Below are 11,085 nucleotides of genomic sequence, written 5' to 3'. Positions count from 1 at the left end.
GCTGGACTAGAACAGCTGCAGGCTGGTCAGGCCTGTCTCCTGCCACGCAGTCTCAGGCTTTTTCATGGTGACTGGCTTGGGCGCCTCAGAGTGGTCACCTCACGGTGGTCAGACTGCTCACCTGGCCGTTAGGGCTCCAGAAAGCAAGATGGAAGTTGCACGGCCTTGTCTGAATCAGCCTCAGAAGTCAACTTCATTTCTGCCATGTTCCATTGGTCACAAACAACAAAACTCACATAGATTCGAGGGGTGGGGAGGCTAGGCTCCATCTCTGGATAAAGGAGTGACCAAGTTCTAGAAGATCAGGTGGGACAGATATCTTTGCAGCCATCTTTGGTGTCTAGAAGTGTTGATTATAAAAGAGGGCATTGGGTGTGAGAACTCTCCTTGCAGGCCTACCCTACCTCAGCACACCACTCCAGGAACTCTTCAGAGGGATCCAGGCATGAATTTGACAGGTTTGAATTCAGAGTCCTTGAACGCAGGTCCTGCTGTGGTGCTGGCTTTGAAGCTCATCCTTCTCCCACTGGGGTGGGGCTGCCAGAAACGAGGCCGCCAGGAAGAGCCAGTCCCAGCTTAGACATCTCTGGAGATGCACGCAGGGTGGTGCCGTGTCAAAAGGCTGAGGTAGACAAGTTCAGGTTCTGGGCTTTTCCCTGGTGAGTTTTGCAGTGGTGGTCGTGTGTGGGGAACAGCAGGTCTGACGTCCCCTTGTTTCCATTATTCTAAGACAGACATTAAACTCTCTGAAGTCAGGATAGGTCTTACAACTCATGCCAGGTGGTGGTCCTGACATGGTCGTCACCTGCTGCACGTGGCCTGAAAACCTGTGGGATGAATGTCAGCAGCTTGGGAGGAAATCCCAGAGACTCAGGTGGAGAGCTCTTAAGAAATGTTGCTCTTGATGGCACAGAGGTCAATGTTTTGTAGAAAAACACGAACACCTAACGCCTCAGGTTGAAAAATGATTCAAAAGAGTTGAACACTCTGCAGAAGTTTTAGGAATATTTAAATCACTTTACTTTGGGTATATTTTCTGTGTATGCACAAGAGTGATCTATGATAAAAACCATGTCTAATGAAGTAAAAAAAATCTTCAATATATAGAAATTTTTAGAAAATGAAGTGATAGGAAAACCTCGTGTTATGGCTTAATGGCAGAATTTTTCTTTCTTAGAAGTACATAAAATAATAATGCATGTAGCAGTCAATGATGTCTTACAGTGGGTGAAATGCAGGAGGGGAGAAGCTCATTTCTCACCCTGGAGGCATCTGGAGTCCTAAGTGACTTCTAGGAAATAGGGCACAGCATGCAGTTGGGGCTGAGAGACAGGGGTCAGAAAGTCCAACGACTGGCTGGTGTGGCTCATCCGCCACTGCCCAAAGCACCAGGCAGAGACCAGGATGGGCAGCGCTGAGCGTGGAAGCAAGAGGTGAGGTGCTGGAGACCAGACAATGTGGCCGGAAGTGGTGCTGGGGCGGGTGGGGCAGGATGCTGGTGGAGGCCTCCCCAGCGTGGAACAGAATGGAGGTTCAGGATGCAAGGCTTGGGAGGGTGAGTGCCTCTGCCTGTTGGTGCCATCGATGACCAGACCAGCCCCACGTCTCCTGTGAAAGAGAGGGCCCAGCCAAGCAGGGAGGAGATAACAGTGGACACGAAACTGTCTCCAAAGACAAGGGCTAACGGTGTAGGACAGGCAGCCTGTCGGAGGTGGGCGCAAAGCCTTTATGGATCTGGTGTTAAGGAAGGAGTTAAAACTGTGCTGGGTCTGTGATTGGCACAAACGTTTCAGGCAGAATAACTCAGCCACTTGAACCATTCAAAGTGACTCCAGCACCATGTACTTTAAGATCTGTTCAAATATTGGCTTCAATACCCCATTTCCCAAACTAGAATATGGTTGGTTGAAATGGCTCCAACTTTGGGGGACAAAGTTGTTGACTGTTTAAACTGAACACGTGGTCCCCATAGGTATCAGGCACCTGCCCTCAGGCACTGCTGAGAAAATGCCAGTCCTCGCTGTAGTAACATATTAATTACATCACATGGAGTCCGTTTCTGGAAAGACCTGCTTGCCCCAAGCCTTCTTAATGCCTACTTGTCCTTCAAAGCTCATCACCCCTTTAGGGCAGCTTTCATTCCCCTCATTTGGGCTGCCATGGCAACTTGAGCATGCCTCCACAAGAGAACCATCCCACTGGCCAGAATTCTTCCTTTAAATTTCTTTTGGCCCTACTAGAACATGACTGTGTTTCCCCAGCATCTGGCATGTTACAATAGAGTAGGCCCAGTAAGCACTCAGTAAAATGCTTATTGAATGCATGCTTCTTGAAAAGTCTGTTCTCTTATGAAAGCTGAGCAAGCCAATAGAAGCTCATTTTGAATATTAATTCGTATTAATTTTGTCCAAGTGTTTTCTTTTGTTTTTGAAAAAAAAATTTTTAAATCTATTTATTTGGCTGTGTCAGGTCTTAGCTGCAGCACACGGGCTCTTCATTGCAGCACCTGACCTTCTCTCTAGTTGTGGTGTGCAGGCTCAGTAGTTGTGGCACATGGGCTTAGTTGCCCTGTGGCATGTGGGATCTTGGTTCCCTGATCAGGGATTGAACCTGCGTCCCCTACCTTGGAAGGCAGATTCTTAACCACTGGACCACCAGGGAAGTCCCTCCAACAAGTTTTTTCACATTGTGGCAAATATCACTGGACTGGGATTCAAGACTCTTGTACAAGTCCAGGGGCCTTGTGTCCATTAGGCAACTTCCTAATCTCTCTGGGTCTTGGTCTCCGCATCTCCTGTGCACATCTCAAGGGTGCCCTGTGTCTTCCATTATTTATCACACTGCCTGGTACATAGTATGTGCTCAATCAATAGTTGAATAAATTAATCCGTGAAATGAACAAAAGGTTAGGATAAATTATCTCACAGGTCCCTATTTGGCTTCCTAAATAATGCAAAGAAACACTTCTCATCACTCTATCCAATCAAAACAAGTATTAGTTCTTAATCCTTGTGATACCGTTTAACAAAGTCAGCTTACACTGGCTGCTTGGAGGTATCCTAGTAACTTATTACCATGGCAACATCACACTTCCTAGTCTTCAAATATGGGTACAGTCGAGATGAGCTGACCTAGTATTTACATTGAGGTTTGGAACTCAAGACCAACCCGGCTGACTGTGATGTAATAAGGTTTTTGTGGTCCCTATGGAACGGACACTCCTCAAATTCTCTTCCACCTATTGGCTGATAACTGAAATTCTGTGGTTCATCTCCTTAGTGTGAAGGGCTTTATGTCCTTCAAAAAACATAGAACATCCACTTTTTTCAAACAGTGTCCAATATCAGAACAAATATCTTTGTGTATTGGCTGCATGGAAATTTTAAAGATAACACTGGTGAGTTGAGAGGTCATGTTGCTTCAGTTTCATGATATTATTTTAAAGGAATTAAACTCACAAATCATTGTTTCAGGTCTGCTAGCATGACAGCTGATGGCAGTTTATCAGACCGCAAGATAGGCCTCCAAGTGCATTCATTATAGCTAATTGTAATTACACTAAGATATAAATTATTTATAGTAAGTGTTATTTTCATACATTTTAACAGATAAACCAAGTCCATTGGATGAATGATAGATTTTTCTGATGTGAAAGAAAATCATTCTGCATATGTAAGACTGTCCACCTTGATTATGCACACCACTGCAAGGAATTTGGGTCTGGGATGAAATGCAGGAAGTCAAATATAATTTTGGAAAGGTATATACCTTTTCATTTTCTGATGGGCATATATTATTTATGAAGTTTTGGGTTGTAAGTAACAGAAGATCCAATTTAAACCTTTTTATCTCATATACCTGGAAATCTGAGAAGTATGTAGATTTCAGGAATAGTTGACCCAAAGTCTCAATGACTTAGTTTTATTCTCTCTCTACACTATACTACTATAGTGAGGGCTCCATCTCAAGGCTGGTTCCCCTTATTTGTATCCAAAGCAAGAGTCCTTAGCTTTGCCATGATTGACCAGCCCTGACCAACCCCTATGGTCAAAGGGCAACCGTGAAGTTTGGCCTGGGAGGCCTAAAGCTGTGACTGTGCCCAGGGGAACAGGATTAAGTGAGGGTCTGTTCTATTCAGATCTCATGGCTGCTGTTCAATGAGGGAGGAAAGAAAACCACAATGTCCAAACCACCCATAATGGTACCATGGAAGACAGAACATTACCTCTGAATAAGTACATAATTACTTTTGTCAATCAAAGTGTAAAGGGAGCACAAAGGAAACTTGTATTGTTCTGCCTGTATTGTATTGTATTGTTCCCTATAGTTGAAGAATTTATGTGAAACCATTGGCTCTCCTTGGCAGCTTTCCCAGTTCCGTCCCACATTCAATTAGAGACTGGAGTCAGAAATGGATTTTGTAGCTTATACACCATGGTAACGGGGAGGCCATAGCTAATCTTGTGTCCTAGCTTTTGTTGTTTAGAATGCGTGGGCAGAAAGAGTCAAATGGCCTGTCCTCTGTCTGGCACAAGTGTTCTGCTCTAAATCAAAGTGGAATAGTCAGGCCTCAGTGGCATTATCTCAAATGGCCGATTTAAAAAAAATTACTCACAAATTAGGCTATTCTCCAAAGTGTGTTTAGAAACATTGATTTGCTTAAGTGACTATAAAATCAGTAATATGGTTAAGACTCAAATTAATGGGCTGGTATAGCCTTTCAGGTTTATTTCACAGGCTCTACTTGGCCAGAACATTTTGCATTGATTCTTGTCATCCTTAAAGCAGACAAAGCACCACACTCCTTCCTCTGGAGGATCCAGAAGTAAAACACTGTCACCCCTCAAGTCCCTGGAGGTTGTGTGAGTGTGTACATGTGTGTGTACATGTGTACCAAATGTGCTCACTTATGAACAGAGAACTGTGTGTCTACTCTGTACAAGCACTTAATCTAAATCATTTTATTTAACCTTCAGAGTCATCGTATTAAATAGGAGTCCAATTTCACAGATAAGGGAACAGGTTTGCAGAGGCTAATGATTTGCCAGCTGTCCTAGAGCTGTAAGTTGCAAATCCTGACTTGAACTCAGGTCTGCCTGTGATCACAGCTCAGGGTCTGACCCACCAAGCTTCACCGCCTCACTCTTTGTCTGGGAGTTGCATTAAAGTTTTCATTTTGCTGTTAGCTTTGCCTCCTTCCCTGCCCAGTCAAACTCTATATTTATTGACTTGCTACTGATTGAGCACCTCCCACATGCCAGACACTGTTTCAGGAGACACAGCAGAGAACAAAGCAGACAGAAATCCCTCCCTTCAGGAGCCTACATTTTATCAAGAATAAGCTCAGTTGTCTGTGTCCTGCTTTCCCAGATTTTCCCCCTAAATATCCTTTTCCTTCCAGTCCTTCAATAAACTCAGAGCCTATTTCCCAAAGGCTCCTTGCCCTGAAATATGATTCAACATTTCAGATTCATAAGGGCAATGGGAATTTGCTTTTATTCTTCTGATCCAAGATACTCAGCTGCCCCATTGTTTTGGCTTCAGGGGAGGCATCAGAGCCCTAAATTGACTGCTTGCCCAGTGGTGCATGGGCATATGCGCACGGAGGTGACCAGTGCATCGAGGGATGGGTGTTTGGACTTAGTGTCGCAGGCCCAGTTTCCAGCGGAGCAGGTCCTGAGATAGAGATTTTCAGGCAAGAAGTTTGTTGGGACGGGCTCTCAGGCACAAACTGATCAGAGGGAAATGAACTGCTGTGCAGCTACTTGACCTTAAACTGGCTTCCTCATTTTGGTAATACCAGGAACATGTATTTGACTGGCTTCTATTATTATTTAGCTCCTTTTTCTCTTAAGGACTATGATATTATTTTCTTTAGTTGTAGTTACATTTGGACCTCAAGTTATACAGATTATCTCCTCTAATCCTCAAAACACCCCCAATGAAATAGATATCACCATCCCCATTTAACAGAGGAGGAGACTGAGGCACAGAGAGGTTTGGGAACATTCATGTGGTTACACTACTACGTGGCAGAGCTGATATCTGAACCCAAGACTTCTTAACACTGGGGCCCGAGCTTTTACCACTGTGCTACCCTGACTCTCCCCCTTTCTCAAGGTTGGCCTCAGTATCCTCTAAGTTTAGTGGTTAAGATATACTCTTGGACTGTCTATGACCTATTGATTTATTTATCAAATCATTCAACAAGCATACCATATTCTGGACAGTGTTCAGGGAACCAGAGCTATGATTTATAAGACAGACCCTCAGAATATCTCACAGGAGGGTGAGGGGCTTCAGAGAAGTAAAAAAGCACTTAGGAGACAGAGTAATACGTGCTAAGCTGTGGAAAGCCTTGTGTACAATGGAGTACATAGGAAGGCTCTTAACCGTCATGGGGGTGGGGAGATGCTCCATGAAAGTGTCAAGGAGGGGATGTATGATCAGGAACCTAAAGCAAGTATCCAGGTAAACGTGTGTGTGCGCATGCAGGAGTGGGCATGGGGAGATGTTCTAAGAAGCAGAAGGTTGCTTGGAGTGGACCCAGAAATTGAGAGAAATCCAGGATGTCCGGGGCCCCACTTGAGAGGTTGGACATGGTAAGAGCTGCTACCGGGCAGGGGCAGACCAGGAAAGCCTTCCAAACCCCGTTACAGACTGGGTTTTGCCCTGAGAGAACTGGGAAACCACTGCAGTGTGTTAAATAGGGCGACATTATCCAATTTGCTTTTTGTTTTGCCAATATGTTTTTATTTTGTTTTCTTTTTTAAAGCTTTATTGCGATATAATTGCCATACAATAAACTACACGTAGTTAAAGTATACGTTTGGTATATGTATAACTGATTCACCTTGTTATAAAGCAGAAACTAACACACCATTGTAAAGCAATTATACCCCAATAAAGATGTTAATATATATATACTTTGAGACAAGAAGAACCTAATAGAAAAAAATTAAGTATACATTTGGGTGAGTTTCCACACACATATATCCTGCTGAAACCATAAACACCATCAGGAGAGCGAACATGGCCACCACCCCAAGCATTTTCTCCTGCGCCTTTTTAAATCCTCCCTCCCCGCCTCACTCCTAGCCCCAGACGACTGCTGATCTGCGTTCTGTCAGTAGAGATTAGTTTTTATTTTCCAGAGCTTTGTATAGATGGAATCAAAATTTATATGTATTCTAAAGAGTACACATTTTTGTATTATGTCAGCAAGATTATGGGGGCTGCCAGGTCAAGAATGGATAAGAAGACTAGGGGCTTTAGCCAGTGAATTATTAGCTAAAGTAACGAACGCATTCAGAAAGGGGCTCTTTTTGAAGTCACTCTGTTCATTGCATCACAAAGTGGCAAAGCTACCCGCTCTCCCGTCCCCTCTTAGGTCCTTGTTTCCGGGAGACAGAAACCTAATTCAAGCTGTCTGGAGTGTGTGCGCACGCACACGTACACAGGATTTTATTGGCTCAGCTGTGCAAAAGCCCAACAGTGGTTGCCTTTAGGCATTTCTGCTCAAACGACTTGATAGGACTTAGTTTTTCTTGATCACTTAGTTCTCACCTCTTTCACCTCCTGTAACCACCGTTTCTGTTGCTGTTGTTGTGAGGACATTTAAGATCTCAGAGCAACTTTCATTGTATACAACCCCCAGTGTTGTTAACTATAGTCTGCACACTAGCTCCCTGGAACTTATTCATCTTGTAACTGGAAGTTCGTGCCCTTTGGCCACCATCTCGCCTCTTCCCCACCCTCCAGCCCTTTAGAGAATATTTATTGTGTTTATTTAAGCTCTTGCCCAGTGAGTTCCAATCAATGTCTGCTGTTCTGTTTGTCGTCTTTAGGTGCAAGGTCATTTCACCCTGGGAACTCATGTTCCTGTTTTAAGCTATCCTCTCTGGTTTTCAGGAAGAGCCAGATCCCTCCACGGGAGTTTAAGGAGAAGGGAAGGGACAAGCCCCTGGGCATTTGGACGCCACAGAACCCCGAAGACTACAGCCTTCGGTACTGCGCTGCCAGGCACCTCCTGTGAGCAGGGGTTTCCTAGGTTAGAATCCGTCATCCTGGGGAGCTTGAGGGGGGAGAGGTGAGTGAGCGGATGCTAAGTATCAGCTGCTGGTCCTGTTTCCATCAGCTCCTCGCACCAGCAGGGCTTCCGTGGTACTTTTACGTACCCTGACAGCACTGGCCACCTGCGCTGATGCTGCAGGTTTCTGTGGCCAAGAGGCTGCTCTGATCCATCCAAGGCCAGGCCGTGGAGAGGGAAGAGAATTTAGAGTCCTTTCTCTGCCCATACCCTCCGTCTGCTCTGCCCTCCTGCTGTCTCCCCCATCACACCTGCCTAGACAGCCTGCCTTCTCCCCAGGGGCATCTCACACTTTGGATCTCACACTTTGGAGGTGTTGTTGATAGTTTTTCAGATGCATGACTGCACCTGCTTCTACAGCTTTTCTAGGGAGGCTCTGGGTGGAGGGAGTTGGCAAGGTAGTCAGCACGCTACTTTGTCCGAGTTAGGGAAAGGCCTGCGCACACCTCTCATTTTACAGAGCAGTCAGTGTGCCTGTGAGTACCACTCCTCTCCTAGAAGGAGTGATGGGGAGGGCAGGACCAGGAAACAGGGTCAAGGACCAGTACTTATTTTTTTATTATTTTTTTTTTTTGCAGTACGCGGGCCTCTCACTGTTGTGGCCTCTCCCATTGCGGAGCAGAGGCTCCGGACGCGCAGGCTCAGCGGCCATGGCTCACGGGCCCAGCCGCTCCGCGGCATGTGGGATCTCCCCGGACCGGGGCACGAACCCGCGTCCCCTGCATCGGCAGGCGGACTCTCAACCACTGCGCCACCAGGGAAGCCCCAAGGACCAGTACTTTTTAAGGCAGAAGAAAACTGTCAAATTTGAGCCCTGTATTTTCTTCTCAAATTAAACCCGTTAGATATTCTTTTAGGCAATGACTCAGAAACTCTGTAAAGGGTTTAATAATAGCTGTTGATGATTCATATGAATATTTTACTCTGAAGTTGGTTGTCTTTGAGGAATGTTGGTATGAAACTTTTGCTCCCAGGAAATATGGGTGAAGATCTAAGTACTCACTGCTTTGTGAAGTGGTTATGATAGTAGCAATTAATAATTGTATTTCTCTATGCTCTGCCAAAGCAGTTGGGCATTGCAGAAACACTTCATTATAAAGCTATAAATAGATAAGTAGCTAAAAACTTTAATTAAGCTGCTTAATCAAATTAATTAAATGGTAATTAAATTACCGTTTCATCCTTTTTTTTTAAAGAGTCTACAAACTTTAAAAAATAATGTTTGAACTAATTGCTTCAGGAGATACCAAAGATTACCATTTGCAGAAATACATTATTAGAACTTAAAGTCCAAGATTCTAAAATGCATTCGATAGCAAAGATTCGAGTTGAAGCAAACCCTTTCCTAATGATAGAACGAAGAGGGTTCTCAGTCTGACAGTTTTAGGCCTCACCTGCTACTAGCTAGCTATGTGACCCAGGGCAAGTCTCTTACTCACTGGGCCTCAGTTTCCTCTTCTGTTAAATGAGGTCACTGGAATAAATCTCTTAGATGAAAAGGCTATGGGACCTTTATGCTTGAGATGAGGGAGAGGGTCCCAGTGTCTGCGAAATAGACATACCACCAGTTTCCACCACTTCTGCAACCCAAGGATAAGGAAGAAAGGAAGCAGCCCAGAGCAAATTCCAACCTCAACTCCAGGAACCAGGAAAGATTCTCAGCCACCTCCCAAATTATTTAAAACATAATTCAGGAGAGACTAGCCAAGATGGCAGAGTGGAAACAACTTGAGCTCACCTCCTCTCATGGGCACACCAAAATCACAATTATCTGCAGAACAACCATGAAACGATGAAAAAGACCAGAACTTACCAGAAAAGATCTTCTACAGCAAAACACAAGGAAGGAACCACAAGGACGTGGGTAGGAGGCACAGACTCACAATACAGTCAAGTCCCATACCCCCAGGCACCAAATTAGCACCAACACCTGGCTCCACCCAGCAGCCTGTGGGCACAGGTGCTGGGACCCCTCAGACTGAGCAACCTACGATCACCAGCAGACAGCCTGCCTACAGATTTCCTGAGCCTACAGCCACCTCTAAACACGGCCCTGCCCACCCTGGGAAATCTCCAAGTACACTTGGATTTGGACTCATGAGCTCAAAGTAGCTCTGCAGTTTTCAGAGGGAACTGTAGCTCTCTGGACCCTGGTTTTCACATCTGTGAAATAAAAGTGTTGGATGAAGTGATCTGTCTGGACATTGGCAGTGTGAAATGCCATGTTCCCTGATAATCTCTGTGACTGGTATGCTCTCACAGCAAAGGACATCAAGAAGATCCCATTATTATGCTGAAAAAAATGATTATTTTGTCTGAAGTTGTCTCTAAATTCCGTTTTGGAAATAGGCAGGGTGTGCATTTTTATAGGAATTTGTACTCGTTTTCTTAAAGCACTTGCCAAAGTCACACTCTTGGTTATTGGAAGAATTGAGGGGAGGCCCTCAGTCTCCAGACCCCAAAGCCGGAATGCGGGCCATTTCTACAAGGACGGAAAGAGGTGCCGGAAGGGGACCGAAAAGGCACCGAAAGGGCAGGCCCTGCTTCTGTAGAAGTCCTTTGGAGCTTGCTGACTGTTTCAGTTTCAGCCACACTCAGAGGTGCGCTCTTGCTGCTGCTCCCATTTTCCGCATGAAAGTTGCTAGGGCTCTTTCAGACTTTCCTTCTGAATTACTACAACACGGTTTTAGGATTATTCCTATTTCACTTGGAGGGTTTCCTTTGAATATGTACAGTGTGTGTGCACACACCTGTTTACAGTTTGCTGAAATCTCAAGTGTGATTCCATAACATCTCAGTTTCTTTTTGCATGGAGGATGGATGTCTCCCTCATTTTAAGCCTAAGTCAGGGCTACCCAAGGCTTTTCACATCAGGGCACTCATAAAAATTGTATTTGCACCGTGGATGGGGCTACTTCAGATCCTGAGGCGCCTGTCTGGAGGCTCCAGCCTTTATGTACCCCGTCCCAGCCCAGCATCCCTGAGGACTGAGGGCA

General features: G+C 45.1%; 1 pseudogene across 1 annotated transcript in view; it reads left to right on the top strand.

Annotated features, from left to right (window-relative positions):
* Window positions 1-1,455: 1,455 nt before the first annotated feature.
* The window catches only part of LOC307053769 (elongation factor 1-alpha 1-like), a 78,839-nt pseudogene continuing 69,209 nt past the window's right edge, over window positions 1,456-11,085 (top strand). Inside the window, exons 1-2 of the transcript in view lie at window positions 1,456-1,555; window positions 7,912-8,089. The product of the transcript in view is annotated as an elongation factor 1-alpha 1-like (transcript). The remainder of the gene's footprint in view (window positions 1,556-7,911; window positions 8,090-11,085) is intronic.

This window comes from Hyperoodon ampullatus (genome assembly GCF_949752795.1).
Source record: "Hyperoodon ampullatus genome assembly, chromosome: 5".
Taxonomy (NCBI): domain Eukaryota; kingdom Metazoa; phylum Chordata; class Mammalia; order Artiodactyla; family Ziphiidae; genus Hyperoodon; species Hyperoodon ampullatus.
Note: the sequence above shows the minus strand (reverse complement) of the source record. Positions and strands in the feature narration are given on the sequence as shown.